The following is a 15,497-nucleotide window of genomic DNA, read 5'->3' as shown; positions in this document are numbered from 1 at the left end:
TTATCCCTTTTGCACGAGTCTGTTTTCTGCTAGCACCCTGAGGTGTCTCCCCCCCACTCCTCTTAGCTGGCCTGAGGAATGTCACTTTCAAGTTCTCAGTGGGGCCCGGAGCTTGCGGGAGGAGGGCCCCAGAGTCATTTCAACAAACACTAAACTCAACAACCACAACTTTAAATAAATAAGTTCTGGTACGTGAGGTGACTGCTCAGCCCCAGAAGCTTCGGGAAAGAGTTCTGCCCCCATCTGTCCAGCCTGGCGCTGTTCTGGTGTCCACAACACTCTGAGGTCTGCTGGGCTCACCCCATGTCGGGGACCCACCGAGAAGCTACCTGACGCCGTCGTGCAGAACTGGGAGCTCAAGTCTCTGCAGCTACCCTGAGGGTACGTTACAGGTGCTTCTTCCCTGAAGTCAAGAAGTTCTTCCCACGTCCAACCACCTCATCTCCAGTGTTGTGTCCATGTCTCCTAGTTTAGCCCTTTCACGGGCATCTTGTCAGCCAACCCCAACCACCCTCAACTGGTTTCAAGGTACAAGAACACACTACATCTGTGAACAGACTGGGGGTGGGGGTAGAAGTGGGGGGACCAGCCAGGATGCTGCTCATGTAGCCATGCAGGAGAGGATATTGGCCTGGGTTGGGGAGGTAGCCCCGGTGCAGGTAGAGAGAACCAGCCGGATTCCAGAAGTTCTCCCATTTCACTAACCAGACCCCAAGCAGGAAACACCATATAATTCTTTGGACAAACCAAGGCTCCTGAATTCGGTTCGGAAAATTTGTATCCTGTCCCTGTGAGGCACCCCATCCACTATGCCTTTTGGGAAGGTGGGCGAATGAAAGTCAGAAGGGGGCTATTGTGTGTCTCATCATTTGGTGTATATTTATCGCTTTTTAAAAAGTCTGTGTGGGGCAGCCCTGGTGGCTCAGTGGTTTAGCGCCGCCTTCAGTCCAGGGCCTGATCCTGGAGACCTGGGAGATCCGGGATGGAGTCCCACGTCAGGCTCCTTGCATGGAGCCTGCTTCTCCCTCTGCCTGTGTCTCTGCCTCTCTCTCTCTCTCTCTCTCTCTGTCTCTCTCATGAATAAATAAATAAAATAAAATTTAAAAAAAGTCTGTGTGGTCCATGTGCTAAAGGGCTGCTATCCCCCTGATGCTTCCAGCTTAGAGTATTGTAGGTCTCTGGGTGAGACCCTCCTTCCCCCCACCTCATTTTTCCTAATAATACCTGCTGTTTGCCTGCCTTCCCCCCTCGCAGGATCTTGAGAGCCCCGGACAGTGCCTGGCACAGAGTCAGTAATAACTGAACACCTACCCTGTTTCAGGTACACGTTATCTCCTTGAAACGTCCACTCGCCCTGAAAGCTAACTGTGTCCTGAGAGCCACGTTTCCTGGGAGGGCCCAGAGGCACAGGGGCATGAGGACCTGCGCTCAGGGTCACGACCCTGGAGGGCAGCAGAGTTGGGACTTGAACCCAGGCTTGCATGACTCCCAGCCCTGCCTCTGTCCCTGCAGCCTCCCTCCCACCCCCTCCTCCCTTCCCCTCCCCACCTGGTCCCTTTCTCCCAAGTGGGGCTGAGCCAGATACGAGACTGGGGTTCCAAAGACCTTCCTCCTACTTGGTCCAGAGATAAATATTTGTTTCTCCCAGTGTAAATACCCCTCCGTGGTTAATGAGGCAATCCCAGGGCCATTTCCTGGCACGGCTCAGTGCCTGGAAGTCTCTTTCGCTATGGGAGGAGCAGGCCCAGTAGGAGAGCTGCTGACGGGGGACTCAGGAGCTCTCCACAACCCTTTCATTTACAGATGAGGAAACTGGAGCTCAGAGGGGAGAAGTGATCCATCCAGGGTCACGCAGAAAGGGCGCAGACCCACACGCCCCAGCTCACGACTCCCGGCCGTGCTGCCCTTATTGCTCACTGCTTCTGGACACTTCCCGGGCTGTCCACCCATTGCACGGTGAGCGTGATGGGCAGGCAGCCCGAGCGCCCCGAGACTGCCTCCCCCCCGCTTTCCCTTGGCATCTCCAGTCAATGTGGCACTCACGGTCCCTCGGGCATGGACCCCCTCCTGCCATCCCCACTTAAAGTGATACTTTAATAAATTATGCTTTTATGTTATTACACGTGGAGCTATAAAAGCAGAGAGTGTGCAGCGGGGCTGAGGTAAGGCGCCCGCGACTTTGCAATTTCCTGGTCTGGCCTGGCTCTGCTCCGCGCCGTGAATTTTTCATTAATGTGCGCAGGTGACGCCACGGGGGCAGACGCAGGCCAGGTATGCTCTCGCGGCGGCGTGGCCCCCTCCCGGACTCGCTGGGTCGGATGGGTGATGGTGGAGGGTTCACACCACGGTGATAGCGCCTGGCTCTGGATAAGCTTTAGATTCGAACAGCAAGTGATCCCCCGAGTCCGTGGGGAAGGAAAGGGTGTCCACTGGCCGAGCGCCTGGCCCGTGCCAGCCCCTGGGCCCAGGCTTCGACACGCATTACCTCATTTCGCCCTGAGAAAAGCTGTGAGCTCAGCATTATGAGCCCCATTGGACGGACGGGGCCAGTGAGGCTCGCCTGAAAAGCAGCGGTGCCAGGCCTGCGCCCAGTCGGTCTGATCCCAGAGCCCGTGTGCATCACTACTATGCTCTCCCTTCTCTTATTTCTCTCTCCCTCCTCTTGTCTCCAGATCCTTTCCGTGTAGTCATGGTTACAGAGGCAATGGGCATGTCGTCGGTGAGGAAGGAAGCTCCTCAGACCCTCCACACCTTTCCCCGGGCTGCTCCCTCCTGACATGCCTTCGCTTCTTCCCACTGGGTTTAGGATCCCGGGCCTCATGCTCTGTAACCCCCAGCCTGCCTCTGCACACCCTGCTCCTCTGTCTGGGTACCCACTGGTCTGTGACCTGCTCATGGAAATCAGGGTCCTGAGGCCACGCTTATCACATGAGTCAGGCTTCCCATCTGTGCCATGGGGCTAAGGTGTCAGTAGAATACCATGGAAATGGGTCCGAAGCAACCTACCGAGGCTTGTATGGGTCTCGAATGATTCTAGAAGATTCCAGAATGAGAGAGGCAACAGGAAAACAGGCACCCTTGTCCAGTAACTGGATAACTGGGGTGTGCTCTTCTGTGAAGTGGGCCCAGGAAGTCTGTGGGGGTCAAATGGGAGCCCCTCTGCCTCCCCGTGCACATGCCCAGTCGAGACCAGATTTCTGCAGCTCTTTTGGGAAATGATCCCAGGAGCCGAAGACAAAACCAAACTTGAAATAAACACTCGGGGCCGAAACACCCCACAATTCTGGGCAAGTAAGTATCCTCTCAAGCCGGCTGGCTTCCACGCCATGTCCAAGTGCATACACGGAGCAGCAGGGGTGGCTTGGGCCTCCCTCAGAGAATTAGTGAGATTAGCTGAAGGCCGGAGCCCAGCAGATGTCCCCTCTCTGGACTCGGTGACTCACTTGCCTCCCTGGTTGAGAAATGGATCCAGCCGGGCCTGAGCCGTCCTGGCTGGTGGGGAACGAGACACAGGGCAGAGGTCAGGGTAAACACCCGCGGTCAAGGCGGGAGGTCGGGATGAGGGTGGGGGCAAGAAAGAGGACAGAACATTTCCACTCAGCGGAAGGAAGAGCTCTTGATGGCCTGAGCTGCCCTAGAGCAAGAAGGGCTGCCTTGAGAGGCAAGGTGGGCCCAGGCCCGGAGACGTGCAGGTGGGGTCCCGAGGACCCCCTGAAGGCAGGGAGGAGTCCAGCCAGCATTGGGAGGATCCCAGGCAGGATGCCTGTTCGGGTCCCTCCAGCAAGGGGCTCTGCTAAAGAGACGGGCCAACTCTGCCTGGAAAGGGCAAGGTGGAAAATATTTTAGGCTCTGCAGATCGTATGGTCATGGTTGTGGCTACTGAGCTCTGCTGTTGCAGGATGAAAGTGACCACACACAACACATAAAAAAGAATGCAGGCAAAAATGTGTTCCAATAAAACTTTATTTACAAGCGGGTCAGACTTGGCCCAGGAGCTGTAGTTTGCCAACCCTATAGAGCCTGTGGTGCTGGACTCCCTGGGCAGTGTTGGGGTGACCCTCTGCGATGCTTGTGGAGGGGAGGCCCCTGACCTGCTCTCGTGTACTTGACGCTGCTGGGGTTTCTTTCATTTCCTTTTCCTCCCGCCCCATCCATTCACTGGCTCATCTTTTATTCACCCACTGACTTTGCCGTTTCAACAAGTTTCTAGTTCATGCTCTAGCTCACGGACTTGTTTGCTTCCTAACACACTCACCCGAGGATTCGTCCCGCCGCTCACTCACTCGTTCATTTATTCCTCTGCTGGAATCTCAGCATCCTGACCGTTATCATATGGAAATGCTATAGGAGCTGAGATTGTTTTATCTGGAAAGAACTCAGAAAACACAGGGGTTTGGGTATTGTCTCTTAGGTTTTGTCAGGTTTCTATGAATAAGATCCCAAAGTTGTTATTCCTTTATTAATTAGTCCTGCACTGTTTCCACACTCAAAACCTCATCTGCCTGAGCTTCTGCACTAGGTCCTGCACTGGGGCACGGTGCACAGTGAAAACATCCTCCTTGTCCTCCAGGAGCCCAGCCTCCAGCCTAGACGCAGACTGCCAGTGGATGGCTTGTTCCAGGTGGGGACAATAGCATGGCAAGGACCAGGAGGTGAGGCAGAGTGAAGTATGTTCCAGAAATGGAAGTTCAGTCCATTTGGAGCAGTGTGTGTGTGTGTGTGTGTGTGTAGACACTGGGCCTCCAATCCCTCATGCCCTATAATGGTTCTGACTTCCTAGGGCTGTCACTAAGGTTATAGGGCCCTTAGCTCAGTGCTTGAGCTCAGCACTTGCCGGCTATTATCGAGGGTTAGCAAATATCAATCTTTAATCATTGTTATTCATTAACAATAATAATAATTATTATTATTGTTAGGTGGATTTAAAAAATGAACCAATGGATGAGGATTGTGTGGGTGGTCTAGTAGGAGGGACTGAGGAGAGAGGATGGAGTCAGGGACCACTCAGGGTGGCTGTGAGTTTAGCCAAAATATGGTAGAAGGGAAAAAGCAGTATTAGCAGCTAACATTTACTAGCCACTTAGGATCTGTGCTATTTGGGACAATTTCCTGACATCTCTGACCTTTGGTGTTTTCTTCTGTAAAATGTGGGTGATGGTAGGGACCACATCTCAGGTGGCCATGTGGATGAAATGAGAATAATGCTCTTTAAGGGCTTATCATCAATGAATGGTAACTAATATCTTTATTATTACAGCTGAGTCCCCCTACCCCAATGTCCTATAGACCTCTCACATTGGGGTCTTCACAACCGTTGCATTGATTCCCACTTAGCAGCAGAGGAGACCAAGGCTCGGGGAAGTGGAGTGCTGTGCCCTACATCACACAGCTGGCTGGGGCTCCCGCAGGATGAGGAGCACATGGGCACAGAGAACCACAAGGACGAGCCACCGACCTGTCCTGTCTCTGGGCTCAGGCCTCATTCCTGGCAAGTTTCAAGTCCCTCCTGCCACTCCCAGGGAGTGTCTTTCCCGTGCACACCAGCCTGCCCCTCCTGCCCCACTGGGCTCCTGCTGTCCTGAGTCTGGAAAGTTCCCCAGGCCTGGGAGAGATAAGGGGTGCCTTGCCCAGGCCCCAGGGCAGTGCCCGTCTGCGGCCCCTTTGATCGCAGACCAGATGGTTTTGCCAGCCCAGCTGCTAGAGAGGCTGCGGCAGTGATAGGTCAGGTCCAGGGAGGGGCCCAGCCTGGTATCAGCCACCTGGAGGGGGCACCTCCTGCCGTCACCGTAGCAACAGGCGCCCATCCTGGCAAAACAGGAAGCTATTCCTGCACTGATGGTGGGAGAGGCAGGCGGGGGGGTGTGGGGGGGTGTGGGGTGGGGTGGGGGGTGGGGGTACCCAGGCATCCTAATCTTCTAGAGGAAGTGGTCTAAGAGGTGGGGCCTGGCTTAGCATCTCTGTCTTCCTGTCGCCCTGATGAATGTGAGGGTCGGGGGCAGCAGGGATGACCCCCGAACCACAAGTTGCCCAAATCCTGACTGAGATTACTGGGTGGGAAGAGCTTCCCCACGCAGCCTGGGCTCACCAGTCTGAGCAGCTGTGTGGACCTCTTTCCTAGGCGGCATCCACGCTGGATCTTTCCAGGCTCCAGTGTCCTGCTGCCCAGCAGGGTGGTGGCATTGGGTCCAGGCGCCAGGTCTGACCTGGCCTTCATGACATCCCTCGAGCCCCCTCCCTGCCGAGGCAGTCACGGGAGCCGATCGCCTCAGGCTCTTTGCTCTTGGCTGGGTAACTTTGAGTGAGTCCCCATTTGTTTATCTGTAAAATGGGGATGCAGACTCTTCCTCTTAGGGCTGATGTGACAGGCCAATGAGATAATCTAGGGACCATGTCTAGGACAAGAATAAAGCATTTTAAGGTGTAACACCCCCCCACCCAGAGCCCGAACCCTAGAGAAGTACCAGTACTCATATTGCCAGCAGTCGTGCGGCACTGAGGAGAGGGGCTGGGAGGATTGAGGGGTGTCTCCTGTCAGATGTCAGGCACTGGGCCAGCTGCCTCCTCTGCTGTCACTTCCTTCATTTTCCCAACAGCCTTGAAAGGCAGGAACATGGCCTCTGGTTTACCGACAGGGAAACTGAGGCTGGGGGCTTCACTCTCTGAGTTCTCATTGTGACTCACATGCTCTGTGAGTCTGGAAATTCGGGCTGGAGGTTCCCCCCAGCTCCCGTAGAATAACATAGGGACTCCGAGAGAAATCGTTCAGTTGGTGGCCCTGCTGGTCCTAGGCAGCCAGGGCCGGGACAGCAACATGAGGTCATTGGGATCATCCTAGAGCTTGGGCCCTGCCCTGTTCTAGCTTTCTCTACTGGGAATGCCAGCTCAAGGGAATGGGACCAAACTAAGGGTGCTTCCTTCTGTCTACAACATGGAGCTTCCAGAATGTGCTGGGATCTCTGCTGGTTGATAGGGGTCCAGAGAGGGGCAAGGTGCAGCTCTGCTTTGGAAAACAAAACCCCTGCGTGCAGACAGGGTGATGTAGAAGGTGTGTGGGTGCTCATGATGGTGCTGGCACAATAATGGGTGAGACAGCAGCAGTCCTGGAGAAAGGGACAGTGGTCTCAGGGACAGGCCCCCGCAGCCCTGGTAGGGATGGCAGGACAGAGAGGGTGGGTGACTTGCCCAGGGTCACAAGCAAAGTAGTGAGTGACCCAGGACCCTGGCCACTGGTCCAGGCCCCTGTATGCCCTTCCCATCCCATTCTCACATTCTGAGAACAAATTTCCGGGGCCCATGCTCTGAGCCAGGCCCGTGCTGGGATCTGCTGAAGGTATGGATGCATCATCGTGCTTTCCGCCCTCAAAGACCCCCCTCTGGCTGGGGAGGCAGACACCTAAACAGGCACGGATAACAGAGATGAGGACAGGTGGAGGGTGTCAGACACCTGACGGAGGCCTTGAAGGAGGTGGAGGAGATTGCTAGTGGGGAAGTGCGGGGAGGACCCTCGAGGCAGGAGGCACTGCGGGCGCACAGGCCTGGGCGTTTGAATCTGCTATTTTCAGAGAACCGAGGCTGTGAGGGTGGGACAGGGCCGGGGGGCTCTTGGTTGCAGAACTAGCGACTTAGAGGCTGCCCCATCCTGGAGGGGGTCCCCTGTTCTCCCTCCTCTCCCCCCAAGCCCCTCCTGGGAGTCACAGTCTCACTCCTCCCCCAAATAATTGGAATTGTTTGAAAATGCCCAGCAAGAATTCAGCTGAGCAGGTTATACTGGTCAGGGGAAGGGGATGGAGCCACAGCTGAGTAGGGACTCAGGGTGGGGGCACTCTGTGGGACTTCCTGGGAGAAGGTGAGGGTCCTGCCCTCAGGCCAGGGCCAGTGCCCCTGTGAGCACTGATCCAGGAGCAGATTACAAGCAGGGACTCTGAGCCAAATCAGCTCTGAGAAGGAGCTGGTGCTTTCCTGCCCCACTCAGTGGGGCCCCCTGGAGAAGTGTCTCTCCCTGCCTGGGAAGGGGTGGAGGGCAGGGGTAGGGTGGAGGGGATGAGGGGTGCGGGGCTGGAATGGGGTACTGCTAGAGGGCCCTGTGTGGGTATGCATGTGTACAGGGGTGGATTTGCACGTATATGCATATTTAGGGATGCATCATGGGTGTGTGCACATGTGCGTGTGTGCGGTCTGACCTATCCATCTCTGAAAGCTGGGCCACAGCTGTGCATCTGTCTCATGTCTGTTCCTGTGCTGATCTGATCCCTTTCCTCCTCTTTTCCCTTCCTCTCCCCGCCCTACTTTCTTCAGCCTCCACTCCACCACTCTGATGACATTCCTCCCTCCTTCCCCTCCTCCCTCCCTCCCTCCCTTTCCTTCCTTCCAGCAAAGATATTTATTAAGGGTCTACCATGTGCCAGGCACTGTTCTAGGCTCCAAGCACAATAGGAGATGAACAGACGGAGATGCCTGGTCTCACAGGAGTGCGTGTCCTCCTGAGATGAGATGGGCATTAAACAACAATACGAATTAGTAACATGCTAGGGGATGATAAGTGCTAGGGAAATAGTGGAAAGCAGTGAGGGGAGAGGGACCATGGGGCTGGGAGGGTTATTCTAAGTGGCTGGACACGAGGGCCTCGCCAATGGGACCTTTGAGGGCTGATGGGACCTGAGGGGTGAGAGGCAGGGAGACCCGTGGCTGTCTGGAGGAAGGGTGGCCCAGGCAAGGGTGTCGCGAGTGCAAAGGCCCTGAGGTGGGAATGCACTTAGGGTGTTCTAGGGACAGCAGAGAAGCCAGTATGGCTGGAGCAGAGTGAACGGGAGGAGAGGAGTCAGCAAAGTCACGGGGCCACAAGATCGCGTGTGGGGAGCTTTTGGCTTTTGCTCTGAGTGGCAGGGGAGCCATTGCAGGACTTGAAGCAGGGTCACTCGGGACTAAGGGGAGGCAGGGAGACCAGTGAGGAGGCTGATGCGTGATGGTAGTGACTGGTGATGGTGCCTTGGGTGGGCAAGGGAAGGCCCATCTCAGAGATGCTGAGTTCGACGTAATTATTAGCCCTCAGGGGATTTGACAGGCCACACCTGGAGCTGGAGAGACACAGGTCAGAGCCATTAGTGTTTGGAGAGCATCTAGAGCCCAGCTTACGTGGGAGCCACATTGTGCGTTTGCTCGGATGTGTCCGTGTGCGTGTGCACCCTGATGTGGCCAGGGACCGTAAGCAGGGGGGCCCCAGTCCCACGCCGCAGCACAGGGGAGGCATGAGGGGTAAGGTGACAGTTCCAGAGGTCCACTGGCGGACCTGGGTGTGCAGCTTTGTGCAATCTCGGATCATCAAGGCCAGCTGCAACCACTCTGAGTGGTGGCATGCCATGTGCCAAGCAGAAACGATAGGGGGCCCTCCCTGGCGGGGCAGCTGTGGGCACCGAATGAGACGGCGCACGTGCCCAACTTAGACTAGGCCGGCTGCCCGTTATGATGACTGTTCCCATCAACCCTGAAATGCGGGGGGAGACCTTTTGAACAATTCACTTTCCTCCACTGGGTAGGGCTTAGGAAAGTGGTATTTCCTACATGCCTGGCTCCTCTTCAATCATAAATGAGGATTCTGAGGCTCAGAGAGGTTGAGTGAGTTGCCCAGGCCACACAGACAGGGCAAAGCTGGCACTGAAGCCAGCTCCACGCTGTGTTCCCTGCATGGCTGCTGGTTGCTACTTGCCCAGGAAAGTACAGGCAAGGAGGAGTTGAGGTCTGAAGACTGACCCACACGTCCAGGAAGCATGCCTGGGGGCCTGACGACGGTGCCCCGCGTCGCCTCATGGCGTTTCCCCATTCTCCCTGTAGTAGGGCACTGGTGTTCACATCAATGCAGTTTCCCCAGGACAAGTGTCAGGGAGAAGGTGTGTGTCGGGGGGTGATCTGTGCAGCCCAAGGCCCCAGGCACGCTGTCCTCTGAGATGGCCATTGTTTGGGCAAGGATAGAGAGAGTGGGTGTGCACAGCCGCTTGCTCTGGGGTGTGTGCATCACCTGTGCACGGCAGTGCGTGCATGTGCCCAGTGGCAGGGTGGGAAGGGTAGCTGAGACCCACGTGGGAGACAGCCTGAGCCTGGCAGAGGGACCGGGCAATGGCTGGAAGGAGCTGCACTGGGCTGGGACCTCCCTGGAGTCCTTGAACCACATCGGAGCTGCTGTGGGAAGGCTTCCTGGTGCGTGGAGAGAGGGAGGGAGGCACATGCTGGTGATTGAGCCGCTGCTCCTCCTTTTGATCTGCTTGCTTCCCTGGAGAGACTCCCTCCTCCGCACCTGGGGGCTGCAGCGGGAGGGCTGGCCAGGGGGGCTTCAGGCCGGTGTGGGGTAGCAGGGCGCAGTAACCCTGGAGTGCAGGAAGCTTCTTTCTCCCACATGGCCTTGCTGGGCCCTGCTGCCCCGTCCCTGCCACTGAGCGGCCTGGCTCCCTTGTGCCACAGGTGCGCTGAGGGCATCCTGTCCTGCAGGGAAGGGTCCAGGGCACGCCACTGGGGCTCTAGGCCCAAGCTCACATCCCTGCCCCTGGTTCTGCCTCTGTTCCTCTCAGTCAACACTCCTGTTCCTCTGTCCTTTCTGTCTCAGCCTGCAGGCTTCTCCTTCCTTCCTCCCTGCCTCATATACCTAGACCCCACTCTTGTGTTTTAGGGATCTGGGCATCCCCACAATTTCAACTTGTCTCTGGTTCCAAGAGGTGAGGCAGTCCAGCTTCCAGGCAGGATCTGGGTATGGCCTGCAGGCTGGTCACCAGTGGGCAGGTGCAGAGGGAGAAAGGAGGGTAGAGCCAGCCAGAGCTGGGTTCGGATCCTGCCTGCACCTCCTGGCTGTGTGACCACAGGCGAGTGAGCTGCTGAGCTGGGGAGGGCCTCTTGGCAGATCCTGGAAGACCACTCAAGGGACAATGTTCAGCACATCTTTGAAGAGGCTGGTGGCTCTGGGGCCGGGGTGGAGCAGTCCTCAGGATGTCCAGGTGGGAGTGGGGATGGGGTGGCGGCAGGGAAGGCAGCCATAGAGAGGGAGACGTGACATCCTCAGCATGGTGAGGGAGGCCCTGGACAGACCCGGGCAGAGCTGGGACAGGTCCCTTCCTCAGGGCCCAGGCGGCCCATTTCACCTGCCCTCTCAGTGGGGGACTGAGCAGGGGTTGGGGCTGAGTAGCTGTCCAGGCCAGGGGTGGCCAGAGCCCAGAGTCCCCCGATGGGGTGGGCGGTGGGGCTGAGAACAGGGCTGGGAGACCTCAGGTCCTGCCCCTGGTATGTCTCTTAGGGGTGGAGGGGAGCAGGGAGTGGCAGGGGCGGGTACACATGTGGGCCAAGGCTGTGTCCAGGGGTGCCCCAGGACTGTGAGCCTGGTGGACATCGCTCTCACCCCTCCCCACCCCCAGCCACTCTGTCCAGGCCTTATTCCTCAAGGCTTAATGTTTACATATTTTTAAATTCATCTGTTTCTTCTTTCTGGCTTCAGGGTTTTGTGCCTTGCTGAGGAAGGGCCTCCCTACCCAGGATCATGAAGATGTTTCCCCTTCGGGCTTCCACGTCTCGTCTTGAGGCTTGGCTTCTCTTCCTTCTGTTCCATTGATCTGTTTCATTTGCTCCTGATCCAAAACCCCATGGTTAGCGTATGTTCTCCTCTCATTGCCCATTGCTGCCCATGAGAATGAGAAGCTTCCTGCAGACAGATATTCCTCCTGCCTGTTCTGTTCCACGCTGTGGCCCAGCACTCAGCAGGTGCCTGTACGGGACGGAGGCAGCACCCACAACTCCGAAGACCGAGAAGGTGTTTAGCAAAGGTAGCCTCTGCCTCCTCCCATCTCCTGCCCTCGCCCTGCGTGGTTCCCTCCAGTCTGGGGGCCTCTGCTCTCCTACTTGGCATCTCTTCTTGCCCATCTCCCCACAGCCCAAACACACCACTAATCTCCGTCCTCCCCAGCCGGGGACGGGTGAAAGAACGCTGACGATCCATCCAAGCAAGGACACCGTACTCCACTCCTCCCACATAACCATCAGGCAACCCTCTGAAGGTCTTGACCAGGGCAAGTGGGTGCTGGCCAGGAGGCTGGCTGGACACCCCGTCTGAAGAGCCACAGTTTTGTTCCTCATGGTTCACATGTAACCTGCCCCCGGATGATTGCTCATGAGCATAATCATAAGTAAGTAGCCATTAATTTCCACTGTAATTGGCGGAGAGGAGCAGCAGGGTTTCCATTAAGGGATGAGAAAGTTCCAACCTCAAGCTGCTGATCGATAAAATGAGAGCATAATTATACACCGCAGAGCTCCATAAACTTGCTTGTCACTAATAAAATGACACAGTTCCCGAGGCGGCATCAGAGGCCACTTTTTTTTTTTTTGTCTGCTCCCCTGTGGCCGGACAAGTCGAGGCTGATAACGGTAATCCCGGGACACGGGAGGAGCAGTGGGATGGATGAGGCGCCAGGCGCAGGCCCCACGGGGCTCAGGCTGCTCGGGTGTGGAGTTGTGGGGGAGGGAGGCACCGAGGCCAGCTTCCAAATGTCTGCGCCACGCAGCCGGGGAAGGTGGACAGCCATGCAGTCACGGTCAAAGCAGAAGGACAGGCCCAGCGATGGCGCAGAGGCGATGACGAGGGTGCTCTGTGCGCCTCTGGGCCCCCCGCCGCCGACCCCGGGTTCCTCATCTGTAATCTCTTCCCCCACAGCACCTCTGAAGGTGTGAGCCTTGAGAGCGTTGAGAAGTTCATAACACCATCTATGTAAATCTGCACGGTTTTTATTTTTTTTTTTATTTTTTTATTTTTTTATTTATTTTTTAATTTTTATTTATTTATGATAGTCACAGAGAGAGAGAGAGAGAGGCAGAGACATAGGCAGAGGGAGAAGCAGGCTCCATGCACCGGGAACCCGATGTGGGATTCGATCCCGGGTCTCCAGGATCGCGCCCCAGGCCAAAGGCAGGCGCCAAACCGCTGCGCCACCCAGGGATCCCTGCACGGTTTTTATAAATTCTCTCTGACGGAATGAGTGTGGCCTGACCCTGAGGCCCTGGGCACAGAAGTGGGCGCGCATTCACCTGGCCGTGGCTATGTGTGATTTTGCTTTTGTCAGCAATGGCTAGGAAACGTTTTTTGGTGATGCAATGGGGTCCCTGGGGGGCCCAGAGCCTAGTCAGAGACCCCCACCGGCCTGGTGGACCCCAGATGCCTCTAGCCAGCGCCTTCTGAACCAGCTTCGGGAAAGGCAGCCCTCGCAGAGGACAGCCTTGGACAACCTGGGGTTAATTGTCAGTGGAAGGAAGGAACGGAATATTGGTCCAGCCTTCAGGACCTCACTGATTCATTCAGTTCTTCGTTTGCTCATTCCCTCCCTCGCTTGGTTGTTTATTCACGCGGTGGGGGGAGGACCAGGACCAGAGCAAAACGAGAGCGTGGACAGGGCAACCTCGAACAAACTGCCTGCCGTGAAGAAAGCCAACAAGGGGCCGAGATGGCAAATGACAAGGTCCTTGCTTGTCAGGAAAGTCTCTCCTAGGAGGTGGCCATCCAGCTGAGCCCAGGACGATTCACAGGAGAGCGGAGGGGAGGGAGTTCTGGGAAGAGGGAAGAGCACTGGCCAAGGCCCTGAGGTGGGAAATGCTCAGTGTGTTTGAGAAATGACGTGGCCGGAGCGAAGAACTTGATGGGGCCGGTGGGGGTAGGAGTGGGGGGAGCAGAGTGGTGAGGTGAAGTGGGGTGGGGGGCAGGATGGGAGGGGCAGGAGCCAAATCTGCGGGCATGGGGGAGACTGCGGGATGGGGAGTGGGGTGACTGGATAGCTCACCCCCCTCTGCATGGCTGGGGAGGGCCCAGGGCCAGCCCCTTTCTTGGGTCCCGGGTAGAGAGGGATGAGACCACCTGGGGACTTGGGGACCTGTGTCCTGGCCCCCAGGCCTCCAGACAGGACTCTCCAGCGCAGGGAGATGCCCCCCCACGCCAGCTCCAGTCTGCCTTTCCCGAATGCCATTCCGAATCAGCTTGGTGAAACCAGAGCCTCAGGACCCCATTGGGGCAGCTGGAGGTAAGCAGGCACAGCGGCCGCCAGTGGAAGGATGGAGACCAGCGTGGAGGCTGCTTATGCCCAGGAGGCCAACGCTCCTACCCTCCCTCCCAGGCGAAGGCACAGTCGGGAAAAGTAAGGAAGAAATCCCACCTCAAACCCACAACCAAAATATTTCATAAGAGCCCGCACATTCCCCCCTCCCCTCTCTTTTTGTCAAGTGAAGGATACACACGGCCTTTCTACTTGTAACCCGGCCAAGAATAATTTGTGGCAGGAAAGTTTGAGCATTTGTAAAAATAAAATAAAAATGTAAAAAGAGGGAGAGAGAGTGCGTGAGCGTGCACTTGAGTGTATGTTCGTGTGAAACTAAACAGAGGGAAAGTTATTTAGGTGGTAAAATGTCTCTGCATTTCCCTCCCTCCCCCTGGGCCCTGACACTAGGCCCCCCTCCCCGAGTGTTGAAATTGAGATTGCTCGGGTATTTGTTTTGTTAATCTCCTGCCAGGGCCAAGGGGCTGCAGGCTGGGTTTCTTCTTGTTCACGCAGGGCTCTGGCTGCCAAAAGAGTTCCCCCCTCACCTAGCCCAGGCCCGGGGATCCGTGCACCTGTTCCCTGATGTCTGGAACGCTGGTGGGGCTGGGGGAGCAACACTGTTTGCCCTCCTAAGAGAGTGTAGCTTTCCCCCAGCTGAGACCTCCAGCTCCTGGGCCCGGGGGTACTAAATATAAGGACTCACCTCCCCATAGCCGCCTGGAGCCAGGGATGTCTGGCCTGCACCCCCTGGGTGCTGCGGAGGCCTCGTGGGTGTGCCAGATTCCAGGTGGGCTCTGGTGCCGTAAGGGAACCAGGTAGAAGAGTTACCCAGACCTGGGTTCGAATCCTGACTCAGTCATTGGTTCACTGGAGGCATGACTTCCCCTCTCTGTGTCTGAGTTTCTCACCTGTAGAATAGGAACAATGACAGTTGCTACCTTGCAGCATTGGTGGGAGCGCTGGAGAAGGCAGCAGAGGGAAGGGTTTTGAAGCTGCCTGGCTCACTCTGGGTGGGCTTTGAGCAGCCCTGGAGGCTTCCAGAAAATGGCATTTTGCTTCTCCATGGCTCAGTTTCTGTCTGTACAACGGGCATAATGTCTCTGTCCACCTCACAGTGGCATCTAGGAGAACGAAGTAACTTAAATCAGGCACGACGTCAGGCACAAGGTAAGCACTCGGGAATATTAGCTGGGGTGTTACTGCATGCTTGCTCGGCTCTGTCAGAAAATTGTACTTTGATTCAGTAAAGGAGAAAGGAAACAAGTGTGCACCAGGAGCTTCCCACTGCCGTGCCCCGTGCTAGGAACCTTTCCGTGCGTGACCTTGCTGTGTGCCCAGGATAGTTTCCACACATCTTATTTGGTCAGTTTTTCAGGTGAAGACACTGAGGCGTGGGGGGGCAGAGATGGGAGCAGAGCCCAGGCTTTTCTGGCGCCCAGTCAG

General features: G+C 56.4%; 2 long non-coding RNA genes across 10 annotated transcripts in view; both read left to right on the top strand.

Annotated features, from left to right (window-relative positions):
• The window catches only part of LOC140634245 (uncharacterized), an 82,397-nt gene extending 77,739 nt beyond the window's left edge, over nucleotides 1–4,658 (top strand). For 5 of the 6 annotated variants that reach the window (XR_012031760.1, XR_012031762.1, XR_012031761.1 and 2 more), the window contains 2 exons: nucleotides 1,255–1,321; nucleotides 1,804–2,101. This is a non-coding gene — a long non-coding RNA (uncharacterized lncRNA). Of the gene's footprint in view, nucleotides 1–1,254; nucleotides 1,322–1,803; nucleotides 2,102–4,570 lie in introns of those variants that run through there. The other variant, XR_012031764.1, reaches the window with a different exon arrangement.
• A 3,486-nt stretch (nucleotides 4,659–8,144) lies between these two features.
• Nucleotides 8,145–15,497, top strand: part of LOC140634243 (uncharacterized) — a 63,826-nt gene continuing 56,473 nt past the window's right edge. Inside the window, exons 1-6 of one of the 4 annotated variants that reach the window (XR_012031757.1) lie at nucleotides 8,145–10,979; nucleotides 11,474–11,798; nucleotides 11,906–13,608; nucleotides 13,911–14,153; nucleotides 15,170–15,221; nucleotides 15,299–15,416. This is a non-coding gene — a long non-coding RNA (uncharacterized lncRNA). Of the gene's footprint in view, nucleotides 10,980–11,473; nucleotides 11,799–11,905; nucleotides 13,609–13,910; nucleotides 15,417–15,497 lie in introns of all 4 variants that reach the window. The other 3 variants (XR_012031756.1, XR_012031755.1, XR_012031754.1) reach the window with 3 other exon arrangements.

This window comes from Canis lupus, chromosome 5 (genome assembly GCF_048164855.1).
Source record: "Canis lupus baileyi chromosome 5, mCanLup2.hap1, whole genome shotgun sequence".
Classification (NCBI taxonomy): Eukaryota; Metazoa; Chordata; class Mammalia; order Carnivora; family Canidae; genus Canis; species Canis lupus.
This window is presented reverse-complemented; position numbering and strand designations above follow the sequence as displayed.